The 15,003-nt window shown below is 37.6% G+C and overlaps 1 protein-coding gene across 3 annotated transcripts in view; it reads left to right on the top strand.

The window, feature by feature from the left end:
- NME7 (NME/NM23 family member 7) overlaps positions 1–15,003 on the top strand; it is a 239,523-nt gene that overhangs the window by 56,627 nt on the left and 167,893 nt on the right. The gene's annotated exons all lie outside the window — the stretch shown is intronic.

Here is a 15,003-nt window from a genome sequence, read left to right as displayed (position 1 = left end):
GGGAATAAACCTAACCAAAGAGGTAAAGGATCTATACTCAAGGAACTACAGAACACTCATGAAAGAAATTGAAGACACAAAAAGATGGAAGACCATTCCACGCTCTTGGATCGGAAGAATAAACATTTTTAAAATGTCTATACTGCCTAGAGCAATCTATACTTTTAATGCCATTCCGATAAAAATTCCACCGGTATTCTTCAAAGAGCTGGAGCAAATAATCCTAAAATTTGTATGGAATCAGAAGAGACCCCGAATCTCTAAGGAAATGTTGAAAAACAAAAATAAAACTGGCGGCATCACGTTACCTGATTTCAAGCTTTACTACAAAGCTGTGATCACCAAGACAGCATGGTACTGGCATAAAAACAGATACATAAACCAGTGGAACCGAGTAGAGAGCCCAGATATGGACCCTCAATTCTATGGTCAAATAATCTTCGACAAAGCAGGAAAGAATATACAGTGGAAAAAAGACAGTCTCTTCAATAAATGGTGCTGGGAAAATTGGACAGCTATATATAGAAGAATAAACTCAACCATTCTCTTACACTGTACACAAAGATAAACTCGAAATGGATAAAAGACCTCAATGTGAGACAGGAATCCATCAGAATCCTAGAGGAGAACATAGGCAGTAACCTCTTCGATATCAGCCACAGCAACTTCTTTCAAGATATGTCTCCAAAGGCAAAGGAAACAAAAGCAACAGTGAACTTTTGGGACTTCATCAAGATCAAAAGCTTCTGCACAGCAAAGGAAACAGTCAAGAAAACAAAGAGGCAACCCGTGGAATGGGAGAAGATATTTGCAAATGACAGTACAGACAAAAGCTTGATATCCAGGATCTATAAAGAACTCCTCAAACTCAACACACACAAAACAGACAATCATATCAAAAAAGGACAACTCACTTTTAACTCTGGGCTGTTTTGAGCAGTAGAATCCTGATTCCGCTCTTAAGGGGGGCCTTTCTCAGTGCCCGTCCTTGTGGGGTGACGCTGGCGGGGAGCAGAGCCAGAGCAGGGCAGACCTGCCAGCGCTCATTTGTCAGCCTGATCAGATACCAGGTGGGAGGGAGAAACCACAGAGTCTCAGAAATAGATACAACTTTCGCATTTATTTAAAACTGAAAAAAAAAATCCTGTCTATATTTGTTTCTACTTTATATTCAAGCTGGATTTCCATAGTAATTCCTGGGAGAGGCTTGTCCCAGTTCCCAAGACTCTCATAGCGCTGCTGCTCCCACACCCAAGGACGTCTTGGACATCGCGTCCGCACTTTCGTGTCTCCGTAACCCTCCGTACCTGCTTCGGGGGCCTCGGATACCTGCTCTGGCACCTGGTCCTCCATCCTGGCTCATGTGAGCCTGGTGCCAGGCAGTTTTCTTCCAGCGGTAGCCTCGAGTCTTATGATTTAATGTGGAAGTTTAGTGTGAAAAGTTTGGCTCTGCCTTTTTGCTTATTGATGCCAATTGGTGTTAAAGTGCCTGTTTTCTTCAGTTGCCTTGCATTTTTCTTTCTATATTTGGTAAAAGCCAGTTTTAATTTTTTTTTTTTTTTTAAAAGCCAGTTTTAATTTAAATGCTTAAGTCTACTGTTTCTGTAAAATACCATTTGAACTTCAAGTGTACCTGAACATTATATTATTTCTCTTTCACTCTCCAGCCATGATCGTTTTATGAACTTGTGGACAAAGGGAGGGATCATCTTCTAATCCCACATACTGATCATTTGGCCATGCCTGGGATTTTTTCAGGGTTTTTGTTGTTGTCTGTAAATCCTGTTCTATCACACATTGGAATACCATGTCTTTTTTTTTTTTTTTTTTTTTTTAACTGTTTCTTCTTTTTCCACCCTTCCTACTGCAACCTTTCTCAGGCTGCGGTACATCCTCTCTTACGTAAGTGAGGTGGTTTAATGAGGGTACTGTTAGCACAGCTGATGGAATCCTAGCCTGAATCCCCTGATTTTCTCTCATTTAACTGTTCTGGAAGAAGGGCAGAGACTGCGCTAGTCTAGGGAGGAATCCAAATCCAAAGAGATTTGGTCAACATCTCTCTTCTCTCTGGATTTTATATTTGCTCTTCTTGACTGTTGACCTCATGCCCTTAGATAAGCTTTGCTCAGCACCTTGGGAGAGGGGGACCTTTGCCAGCAGTGCAGAGCTCACATACTTAAGAATGTAGCAGAGAGTGCTTTTTTCCCTGGTTCTAGCTTTTTAAAAAAAAAAAAAAATCCATCCATCCCAGGGAAGGACTCGATTGGCTTTTGCCAAGGATAGGTTCATCTCTGTGTGCATTACTCTGGCCCTAGCAGAGTGCTGCTAGGTCTGCCACCACCTCTTGTCTGCATAGTACGGGAGATGGCAGGCAGTTCCCTTTCCAATCAAATGGTTGGTGAGATCAATTTTTCAAAAAGAGGATGGGAGTTTCTAATTCCAGAAGAAGCAAGAGTTTTTAGAAAAACAAAGCAATAGATTTCTAGTATTGGTGCTTGGATAGACTGTGGCTACTTATTCAGAGGCTTATGACCAATCCTAGTGAAGGTACAGGGATATGGAACTAAGGCACTGGGAGTGGAGATGGAGATGTGATTTGACATTCAAAAAATTCGAGAGCGTTCATGGAGTTACAAGCAAACCATTAAAAAGCAAATTAGCTATGCAAACACCAGCCACGTGAAAAAAGCAGTCTGTTTTGTTTGACCCTTTTGAACTTGTTTGCTTCATAGCATGCAATTTTACTTCTTGTTCTTTTTGCTCCTAAATTTACATAGTTATTGTTATTTGTTCAGTCATCTGAACATTTTCCATCTAGAACAAAGTGAAGGACATATGGTTATTGACAGTTTGTTGTTTCAAGCTGTTAAACACAGAGCAGGTTTCTTAAATGCCTCTCTATCCCCCCTCCACACATAACCAACTGAATATAAAAAAAGCAATATCCTTGACTCACATCCGACTCCTCTTGGCAGACTGGCAGTGTTACTTGAAGTATCTTTCTTATTGGTTTATCTTTTTTTTTTTTTTTGAAGATTTTATTTATTTATTTGAGAGAGAGTGAGAGAGAGCATGAGTGAGGAGAAGGTCAGAGAGAGAAGCCAACTCCCCATGGAGCTGGGAACCCAATGTGGGACTCGATCCTGGAACTCCAGGATAATGACCTGAGCCGAAGGCAGTCGTCCAACCAACTGAGCCACCCAGGCGTCCCTCTCATTGGTTTATCTTTGAATAGAATTATTCTGTTCAAGTGGTATATTTCACGGGGCATGGTTTAATGTGATTATAGATTTAAAATAGATGTAGATTGTGGGTTTCTCTTCATATCAGTTAATGCATGGGGCTTAATACTGCTTCCATATTTAGATCAAGATTCTTATGTAATCATGTAAAGCATTTTCTTTATTATAACAAGGAAGATCCTGTGAGGTACCCAGAAGACCAAGTCTATTTTCATAAAAATAATCAGGTCATTTACTTTTTAAAATGCGGTAACATTTGCACTAATGGAGCAAAACCAATGGTAGATAAAACTACCGGTGCCTTAGCAAAATGAAGATAGTGGTAGCAAACCATACTAGGTACTAGTAGTCACTGTATTTTTAACTACCATGTGCTTGCAGGAAAAAAGCCACTTTCACTTCAGAATGTCCTTAATGAAGCAGTGAAAATGATTAATTTTATTAAATTCTTGGCCTTAAAGTATATGTCTTTTTAATACTGTGTGTGAAGAAATGGGAAGTATATATAAAACACTTTTGCTCATAGTGAAATGTAAGTGATCTTTAGGGAAAGTACTTGTCTAGTTGTTTGAGTTGTGAGTTCAACTAGATGGCTTTTCCATGGACTGTCATGTTTACTTGAAAGAATGACTGACAGAAAAGTTGGTTATTCAAACTTGCGTATTTGATACGAATTTTTCTTGAAGTAAGTAGGCCTGTTATTTTGAAGAATTGATGACTGACAAAGGTATGACTGACAAAAGTTGTTACCAAAGATAAAAATCCCAAAGAAGGTAAAATGGCAAATGAAAATCATAATTTGCAAAACTGTATTTACCACCTTAAGCTTGAAAGTTTCCTAATAACTTACAGACTATTCTGATGAAATTGGTGGTGATGTTAACAAATGTGATTTTTTCCCCCTGAGGTACCGTAATGAAAATAGTCAGCATTTGGAAGATCTGTATAACTCAGTAAACTAATAGTTTCCAAATGATCAATATTTGATATTAGAAAGTCATGCATGGGTAAAAGATTCTTTCAAATTATACAATAGACCAGTGAATTTTAATGTAACAGCAAAAAAAAAAAAGAGTTCATTGGTAGAAGTTTGAAATTATATGTTACAGTGAACTTTGAAGAAAATAAAGCTTGTCAAGTAAAGAATGTATACGTTTATATTGAGGGCTATTAAAATACTTCACTGCTTTCTAACTGAATACACTTTAACCAAAACAACACATAGCAGCAGATTGAAAGCTGAAACAGATGTAAGAATGCAGCTGCTTTCTATTAAGGTAGACATTAAGGAGATTTTTTTTTAAAATGTAAAAAACAATACCACTCTTCTCAATTTTTTTTTTTTGGAAAATAGGGTCGTTTTTCCACAAAATGCTATTTGTGTCACCATGTAAAGAATTTTTGTTATATGTAAATTAATAAATATTTAAGAATTTTCTTGGGACGCCTGGGTGGCTCAGTTGGTTAAGCAGCTGCATTCGGCTCAGGTCATGATCCCAGCGTCCTGGGATCGAGTACCACATCGGGCTCCTTGCTTGGCGGGGAGCCTGCTTCTCCCTCTGCCTCTAGCCTGCCACTCTGTCTGCCTGTGCTTGCGCTCTGTATCTCTCTCTCTCTCTAACAAATAAATAAAAATCTTTAAAAAAAAAAAAAAAAAGAATTTTCTTAGTTTTTTCCTTAAAATTGTTCATTTATAACATAATAAGTATGGATATATAATCTATATACATATAAGCTTTTTAGAGTCTTTAATAATTTCTAAAGCCTAAAGTGTCCATGAGAACAAAAGTTGTGAGAACTTCTGGGCTATTGGATAAAATCCAAACCTCTAAATATGGTCTATAAGTCCTTCTGTCATATGGCTTCTGCCACCTGCCTTGCCTTTTCTCCTGTATGACTTCCCTTCCACCAGAAGAATTGTGCCTGAATTCTATCCCCATACCTTTGCTCACTGCTCTGTTGTCAGTGACAGACGTTATGAACATCCATCTTCCTCCAGCTCTGTGTCTAAAGTACTGTCTTCCAAATGCCTCTTAGGACATTCATCATCTTTTATTTTTATTTTTTATTTCTTTTCAGCGTAACAGTATTCATTGTTTTTGCAACACACCCAGTGCTCCATGCAATCTGTGCCCTCTATAATACCCACCACCTGGAACCCCGACCTCCCCCCCCCCGCCACTTCAAAACCCTCAGATTGTTTTTCAGTCCATAGTCTCTAATGGTTCACCTCCCCTTCCAATTTCCCTCAACTCCCTTCTCTTCTCCATCTCCCCTTGTCCTCCATGATATTTGTTATGCTCCACAAATAAATGAAACCATATGATCATTGACTCTCTCTGCTTGACTGATTTCACTCAGCATAATCTCTTCCAGTCCCGTCCATGTTGCTACAAAAGTTGGGTATTCATCCTTTCTGATGGAGGCATCATACTCCATAGTGTATATGGACCACATCTTCCTTATCCATTCATCTGTTGAGGGGCATCTTGGTTCTTTCCACAGTTTGGCAACCGTGGCCATTGCTGCTATAAACATTGGGAGTACAGATGGCCCTTCTTTTCACTCCCATCTGTATCTTTAGGGTAAATACCCAGCAGTGCAATGGCAGGATCATAGGGAAGCTCTATATTTATTTTCTTAAGGAATCTCCACACTGTTCTCCAAAGAGGCTGCACCAACTTGCATTCCCACCAACAGTGTAAGAGGGTTCCCCTTTTTCCACATCTTCTCCAACACATGTTTCCTGTCTTGCTAATTTTGGCCATTCTAACTGCTGTAAGGTGATATCTCAATGTAGTTTTAATTTGAATCTCCCTGATGGCTAGTGATGATGAACATTTTTTCATGTGTCTGATAGCCATTTGTATGTCTTCATTGGAGAAGTTCTGTTCATGTCTTCTGCCCATTTTTTGACATGATTAGCTGTTTTGTGTGTGTTGAGTTTGAAAAGTTCTTTATAGATCCTGGATATCAACCTTTTGTCTGTACTGTCATTTGCAAATATCTTCTCCCATTCCATGGGTTGCCTCTTTGTTTTGTTGACTATTTCCTTTGCTCTGCCGAGAAGCTTTTGATCTTGATGAAGTCCCAAAAGTTTATTTTCGCTTTTGTTTCCTTTGCCTTTGGAGACATATCTTGAAAGAAGTTGCTGTGGCTGGTATTGAAGAGGTTACTGCCTATGTTCTCCTCTAGGATTCTGATGGATTCCTGTCTCACATTGAGGTCTTTTATCCATTTCGAGTTTATCTTTGTGTACGGTGTGAGAGAATGGTCTAGTTTCATTCTTCTACATATAGCTGCCCAGTTTTCCCAGCACCATTTATTGAAGAGACTGTCTTTTTCCCACTGTATATTTTTCCTGTTTTGTTGAAGATTATTTGACCATAGAGTTGGTCTGGGCTCTGTACTCTGTTCCACTGGTCTATGTGTCTGTTTTTATGCCAGTACCATGCTGTCTTGGTGATCACAGCTTTGTAGTAAAGTTTGAAATCAGGTAACGTGATGCCGCCAGTTTTGTTTTTCTTTTTCAACATTTCCTTAGAGATTCGGGGTCTCTTCTGATTCCATACAAATTTTAGGATTATTTGCTCCAGCTCTTTCAAAAATACCAGTGGAATTTTGATCGGAATGGTATTAAAAGTATAGCTTGATCTAGGCAGTATAGACATTTAAACAATGTTTATTCTTCCGATCCAAGAGCGTGGAATGGTCTTCCATCTTTTTGTGTCTTCTTCAGTTTCTTTCATAAGTGTTCTGTAGTTCTTTGAGTACAGATCCGTTACCTCTTTGGTTAGGATTATTCTCAGGTATCTTATGGATCTTGGTGCTGCAGTAAATGGAATCGATTCTCTAATTTCCCTTTCTCTCTATTTTCATTGTTAGTGTATAAGAAAGCCACTGATTTCTGTACATTGACTTTGTATCCTGCCACATTACTGAATTGCTATATGAGTTCTAGTAGTTTGGGGGTGGAGTCTTTTGGGTTTTCCATATAAAGAATCATGTCATCTGCGAAGAGAGGGAGTTTGACTTCTTCATTGCCAATTTGGATACCTTTTATTTCCCTTTGTTGTCTGATTGCTGTTGCTAGGACTTCTAATACTATGTTGAACAAAAGTGGTAAGAGTGGGCATCCTAGTCCCTGATCTCAACGGGAAAGCTGCGAGCTTTTTCCCATTGAGGATGATATTTGCTGTGGGTCTTTCATAGATAGATTTTATGAAGTTCAGGAATATTCCCTCTATCCCTATACTTTGAAGCATTTTAATCAGGAACGGATGCTGGATTTTGTCAAATGCTTTTTCTTCATCAATGGAGAGGACCATATGGTTCTTCTCTCTTCTCTTATTGATTTGTTCTGTCACATTGATTGATTTGTGAATGTTGAACCATCCTCGTAACCCAGGGATGAATCCCACCTGGTCATGGTGGATAATCTTTTTAATGTGCTGTTGGATCCTATTTACTAGGATCTTTTTTTTTTTTTTAAATTTTTTTAAAATTTATTTTCAGCATAACAGTATTCATTATTTTTGCACCACACCCAGTGCTCCATGCAATCCGTGTTTGCTAGGATCTTCTTAAGAATCTTAGCATCCATATTCATCAGTGATATTGGTCTGAAATTCTCCTTTTTGTAGGGTCTTTGCCTGGTTTGCGGATCAGGTAATGCTGATTTCATAAAAAGAGTCTGGAAGTTTTCCTTCTGCTTCAATTTTTTGAAAGCTTTAGGAGAATAGGTGGTATTTCTTCTTTGAAAGTTTGGTAGAATTCCATCGGGAATCTGTCAGGTCCTGTTTTTTGGTTGGTTTTTGATCACTGCTTAAATCTTGTTACTAGATATCGGTCTATTCAGGTTGCCATATTCTTCCTGGTTCAATTTTGGGAGTTTATAGTTTTCCGGGAATGCCTCCATTTCATTTAGGTTGCTTAGCTTATTGGCATATAACTGTTGATAATAACTTTTGATGATTGTTTCTACTTCCTTGGTGTTAGCTGTGATCTCTCCCTTTTCATTCATAATTTTATTAATTTGAGCTTTCTCTCTTTTGGATTAGTGTGGCCAGTGGTTTATCAATCTTATTGATTCTTCCAAAAAACCAGCATCTAGTTTCATTGATACATTCTACTGTATCTCTGGTTTCTACCTCATTGATCTCAGCTCTAATCTTGATTATTTCCCTTCCTACGTGTGGAGTTGGTTTGATTTATTGTTGATTCTTCAGTTTTTTAAGGTGTAGAGACAGGTGATGTATTCTGGATTTTTCAATTTTTTTGAGGGAGGCTTAGATGGTTATGTATTTCCCCTTTATGACCACCTTTGCTGGTTCCCATAGGTTTTGGACCAAAGTATCTTCATTCTTACCGGTTTCCATGAATTGTTTCAGTTCTTCTTTGATCTCCTGATTGATCCAAGCATTCTTAAGGAAGGTGGTCTTTAGCTTCCGGGTGTTTGAGTTCCTTCTGAACTTTTCCTTGTGATTGAGCTCCAGTTTCACAGCATTGTGATCTGAGAATATGCAGGGAATTACCTCAGTCTTTTGTTATCGGTTGAGTCCTGATTTGTGACCCAGTATGTGGTCTATTCTTGAGAAGGTTCCATGTACACTTGAGAAGAATGAGTATTCTGTTGTTTTAGGGTGGAATGTTCTGTATATATCTATGAGGTCCATCTGGTCCAGTGTATCATTGGACATTCATCTTCTTAGGACATTATAAATTCTCCTTCATCTGAAATTAGTGTAACCACTTCAGCTCTCTTATACCTATTGTTTGCATGGTATTCTTTTCTGTCATTTATTTTTAACCTACCTGTGTCTTTATATTTAAAATTGGTTTTCTGTTGATAGCATATAATTGGATCTTATTTTGTTAATTTGTCTAAAATCTCTGCCTTAAATGGGAATTTTTTGTTCACTAACATTTAATGTAATTATTGATATGATTGGTTTCAGGTTTACTAATTTATTATTTATTTTCCACTCTCCCCCCCCCCCCTTTTGATCTTTATCTTTTCTGCTTTTGGATTAATTGATATTTCCGAGGATCCCATTTTAATTTATTCATTGAACTTTTAGGTATAAAAATTTTTTCTTTCTTTCTTTCTTTCTTTCTTTCTTTCTTTCTTTCTTTCTTTCTTCTTTTCTTTTGTGGTTAGGTAAGGACTTTGTTTCTCAATTTCAGCATATAACAGAACCACATGGAAGGTCTATTTAAAACAATGATTTCTGGTCTCCACCCATTGAGATTCTGATTCTTTGGGTCTAGTGTTGGTCCTGAGAATTTTCACTTCTAAAAAGATCCTGGGTAATGTTGATGTGGCTTATTTGAGGACTATAATTTAAAAATCGCTCTTGTAAGAATTAAAGTATACATCTTGAATTTTCAGTCTATTTAAAATGTATTGATATTGTACTACTTCACATATAATGTGGAAAGTTTTCATTTGTAAAGGTCCATTTTCTTCCTCTACCTGGTTTATATTATACTTCTGATATGTATTACATTCACATACATTAATTTTATTTTTATTATTTATTTATTTTTTAAAAATATTTTATTTATTTATTTGATGGAGATGTAGAGAGAGAGCACAAGTAAGCAGAGTTGCAGGCAGAGGGAGAGAGACAAGGAGAGAGCCCAATGCAGGGCTTGATCCCAGGACCCTGGAATCATGACCTGAGCTGAAGGCAGATGCTTAAGCAACTGAGCCACCCAGGCTCAGTTCATTTTAAAACCCACAATACAATGTTAAAATTTTTGGTTTTTTAAATCAATCATATGTATTTTAAAGAAATTAAGAGGAAAAAATAGAGTTTCATATTTACCTACATATTTGCCCTTAACTATGCTCATCATTTCTCCTAAGGACCTTTTTAAGATTTTATTTATTTATTTGACAGAGATCACAGGTAGGCAGAGAGGCAGGCCGAGAGAGAGAGAAGGAAGCAGGCTTCCCACCGAGCAGAGAGCCTGATGCAGGGCTTGATCCCAGGACCCTGGGATCATGACCTAAGCCCAAGGCAGAGGCTTAACCCACTAAGCCACCCAGGGGCACTAAAGATCCTGTTTTTAAATCTTGTTTCATTTTTCTTCAAATTAAAAAAACTTCCATTAACATTTCTTGAAGTAGGAGCTTGGTGAAAACAAATTCCTTTAGTGTTCTTTTATCTCAAAGTGTCTTTATTTTACCATGATTCTTGAAGTGGTGGGCTAGAATTTCAGGTTGACAGTTTGTTTTTCTTTTAGTACATTAAAAATGTTCAGCTGTCTTCTGGTCTCCCCTTTTCTTTTGAGACATCAGCCGTCATTGAAATTGTTATTCCCTATATACAATGAGTCATTTTCTCTGGCTGCTCTAAAGAGTTTATTTTTGATCATTAGCAGCTGGACGATGATGTGCCTTGTTTTCTTTATTTAAAAAATTTGCTTCTGATTGGAAAAAGCATAAATTTAGATTCAGTAGGTCAACAAATTTGGAAAAAAATTCAGTCATTAGGTCTCTAAATATTTTGTCTTATTTTAGCCTCCAGTTACATGTATATGAGACTTTTTGGTATCATTTCATCCTACTACTCTGTTCATTGTTTTTCAAAAATTGTCTAGCCTTTCTTCAAATGAGATAATTTCTGTTGATCTCTCTCCAGATTGTTTGACTCATTCTGTGTTGAAATTTATTAAGTCTCTACTCTGAATTTTGTAGTACAGATGTTATTTTTCATTTGATTCTTTTTGGAGTTCTTAATCCCTGTTGAGATTTCCTATCTTTTTATGTGTTTTGAGATTATTTTTCTTTTACTCATTAAGCAGTTATGATAGTTACTTGAAAATCTTTGTTTTTAATTATAAACATTGGGGTCATCCAAAGTTGGTCTTCATTGAGTCTCTTTTGTCTTGGGAATAGGTCATGTTTTTCTATGTTCACATATGTCAAAGAATTTTGGATTGTACCCTAAATATTGTGAATGAGATATTACAAAATTTTAGATGTTGTCATCTTCTTCAAAGATATACTGATATTTTAAGTGCAACCAGTAAACTTGCTGAATTGATTAGGCAATCTCTGCACTTTGGTGAGTACTAAATCAAAGCTCCATTCAGTTCTTTTCATCTCAGCTGGGCTTCTGGGAGTTTGCTCCATGTACGACTGCTTGTTTTCCCCAAATTGGAGCAATGTTTATACACAGAATTCAGATATTCCTCTCTGGATTTTCTTTTTTTCTGGGATTATCTGTTTGCTCACTTTCCAATGCCCATGGTTGCCTAAACCTTGACTTCTAATTATGTTTGCTAATTCTGTGGGCTTTCTGTTGGTTTTAGTACCGACTGTGGCTTCCCATCAAGCTGACCACTGCAAAATCGGGGAACCACTCAGTGCCTCCAGGTGGTTGTATTTTTATGTTTGTTTGTTTGTTTTCTGGAGTTTATTATAGTTACTATCTGAGGTAAGGTTATTCCAATAGGAGCTATTTCTGTTATAGCAAAAACAGAACTCTTACTCTCTCTCTCTCTTTTTGCCTTTTATATTTAAAAAGGCTACCTTTATCATGAGAAGAAAAGAGCCATCAATATATTTCTGTAAACAGTTTTTTTCTTTTGTATTTACCTTAACTTCATTTTGGATTACTGTTTATATATGGCAAGAAGTAAGTATGAACTTTTGTCCCTCAGATCACTAAGCCAACATTTTTCAATGATCCTTTCCCTCTCTCTAACTTTAATTACCCTTTGTAATTTGCAGGTATTTTCAAACTGTGCTCTGTAGGGCCTTGGAGTTCCCTGGGTTCGCATGCAGCAGAGCTCTGATTGCATGTCTCGTTGGTTATTTCTTAATTCAGTGAACAGTATTTGTTAGCACCTGCTATGTGGCAAGACCATACTAGGCACTGGAGATATGGTGAGAACTAAAATGATTATGGTCCTTGCCTAGGGAGTTATATTGTCTCATGAATTTTACGTGTCTGACTTCCATGTATGCATTTCTTTTTTCTTATTAAACTTGTAGAACGATAAGAGATTTGGAGATTGGCTGATGAATTACTTTATGATTTCAGGCAAGTTATCTATTCTCCAAAAACCTGATATATTCTCATCTTTATAGTGGAATAGTAGCCTCTGTTTAAGAGTGTTGATAAATGGTATAAATTCATATTAAGGAGTCCAGTCCTCAGTAATTATTAATTTATTCTTTCTTTCCTAACTAATATTTTTGGTGTTGATTAAAGACTTGGAATTTTGGTTAACATTCTTATATCCATTATCATCTGAGTCTTCGGTACAGATTTTTAGTGGGTTATCTAACTTCTTTTTCCTAACACTCTGTTGCTACAACTTTCTCAGATGTCTTTAACGTCAGCTAAAGACTGTCCTGCTAATGCTGAAGGCTTTATCTGCATTCCTCGGGTCCTTCATCTCCTTTAGTTCTTGAATATCCCTGTGTTCTAAGAATTTTCCCTACTGAAATATTTTTCTTCTTTATTTTCCTGTACATCTCTCTTTATGTATCTTTCTTTATTCATATTCATTCTTAATTTCCAAACTTTAGATATTTTCTCAAAACTCATTCCTACCAGGCTTTATTTTGGTTTTTGTTCATTATTTTTTTGTTTGCCTTTCCTCTTCTTTTTGTCAAACAAAAATCTTTTATCCTCTTCTGTTTGCACATTTCAGCTCTAACCTGTCCGCAGGCCTCAGTCTAGTCCTCGACCTGTCTGCTGTTGGAATGCGGTCCCTTATCACCGGTTTTGTGTAGGGACTTTATTCACTCCTCATCAGTCGTTTTTAGCCATCAGATATGCTCTTTTCTCAAATACGGATCAGTGTTCTGTTCTAAAATTCTTTTTCTATGTTCAAAATAATTCCCTTTTTCCTTAACTGTTGGTTCATAACCTCCTTGGAAGCTTTGTGAATATAATCTGAAACTGGCCCTGAACTCAGAGGGCAGGGGGAGAGTGGAGTAACAGGAAGGTCACTGCAGGTTGGTAGTGAGTGGGCCGTTTTATAAGCAAGGAAGCTTACATACAGGCTTGTCTTGGGCAGCAGCAAGGTAAGTGGGTTCCCGCACCCACCTGCCAAGTCTTAAAAGTTTCTGTAGAGGTCTGGGTGCAGTCACACATCCTGTGCAGTACCGTTCCCCGTTATCGCAAGGCTCTGTCCTCAGAGCAGCCTCTGGGGGCAGGAAAGGCGAGCAGAACCCACATTCCAAGGGCAGGGAAGGGGGTGGGGAGCCCTCCAGTGCCTGTATCTAGCTCACTGGTCAACCGGCAGTCATGCCATCTTGACGACCTTCCCCAAGAGATTAATCAATTGACGACCTTCCCCAAGAGATTAATCAATTGTTTCCATTAGTTGTTTTCTTCTTTTTTTTTTTTTAAAAAAAAAAATTCTTTCCAATGTAACAGAATTCATTGTTTTTGCACCACACCCAGTGCTCCATGCAAAATTGTTTTCTTCTTAAAGATGCTGTCCATCTTCAGTCACTTGGACTTATAACCTATGTTCCCTCATCTTCACACTGTGTCCAGTTTAGTCCTGTTCTTGTTCAGAAATATCTTATGTTCATTACTCCTTTCTCTAGTGCTGCTATCCAAGTCCTGTGAGCCTGCTGGATGGTTTCAAAAGCCTTTGCCTACTCTCTTTTATTCCTTTTTTGCAGACCACTTTGCCTATCGTTATTACATCAATATTCCTCCTAAAACACTATTTTGTCCTGTGTTTTGCTCAACGTTTTCAGTGGCTCTCCATTTCTTTTGGCAGTGTTTCCTTTGGAGGAAAAATACTCTTGATGGACCCGCAGTGTAGATGTGAATTATTCTAATTATAATGCAACTTAAATATGTCCTAATATGAAACTAAAAATAAACCTTTGCACATGCAACTGTATACCTAAAGCAATTTACAAATTCATTACAACAAGACTATAAAATGAATAAAATTTAACAACATTGATAAGATAAAGGATGTTTGACAAAAGTCAGTCACCAGGTCATGGATATGGTACAGAAGGCTATGGGCCTGTTCTACTCTGCAGACTTCTGAGGAATGTTTGTTTCTACAGGATGCTCTGGTATCATTTCACCTTCACTTGGTACAAGTGTCACTTCAGAACTAGGTCTCTAATTGTCTTTTTTTCTCCATCCCTCAACCTGCTACAATTATGATAGCACTACCTACCTGCAGTGAAGTAGTAAAAACAGAGCACAGCCCCTGGGGATTTGGGTTCCAAACAAACATCCAGATCATCCAGAATATATGAGGGTGTGTGTGTGTGTGTGTGTGTGTGAGAGAGAGAGAGAGAGAGAATTTTAGTTGACTTGAAAAAAAGCTTAGAATATTTTTATACTAAAGTAATGGAATCTCAGAATCAGTCCCAGATTCTCAGAATCTTCAGGCCCTATTATAAAAAGCACTGATTTGTGGGATAAGGACCAAATTCCTCATGTTGATATCCAAGGCCTTCATTAATTTGGATCAAGTCTCTTTTCCTTTTCAGCTGTTTTTGTTTTTTTTTTTTTTTTTAAGATTTTATTTATTTGAGAGAGAGTGAGAGAGAGCATGAGAGGGGAGAAGGTCAGAGGGAGAAACAGACTCCCCATGGAGCTGGGAGCCCATAGGGGGACTTGATTCGGGGACTCCAGAATCATGACCTGAGCTTAAGGCAGTCGCTTAACCTACTGAGCCACCCAGGCTCTGTTTTTTTTTTTTTTTTTTTAAACTTCTTTTCTGCCTTACTGTCCTACGAACATGCTCACATTTTCTC

Source organism: Mustela nigripes, chromosome 10 (assembly GCF_022355385.1).
Source record: "Mustela nigripes isolate SB6536 chromosome 10, MUSNIG.SB6536, whole genome shotgun sequence".
Classification (NCBI taxonomy): Eukaryota; Metazoa; Chordata; class Mammalia; order Carnivora; family Mustelidae; genus Mustela; species Mustela nigripes.
The sequence above is the reverse complement of the archived record's forward strand: the minus strand, read 5'-3'. Positions and strand labels throughout refer to the sequence as shown.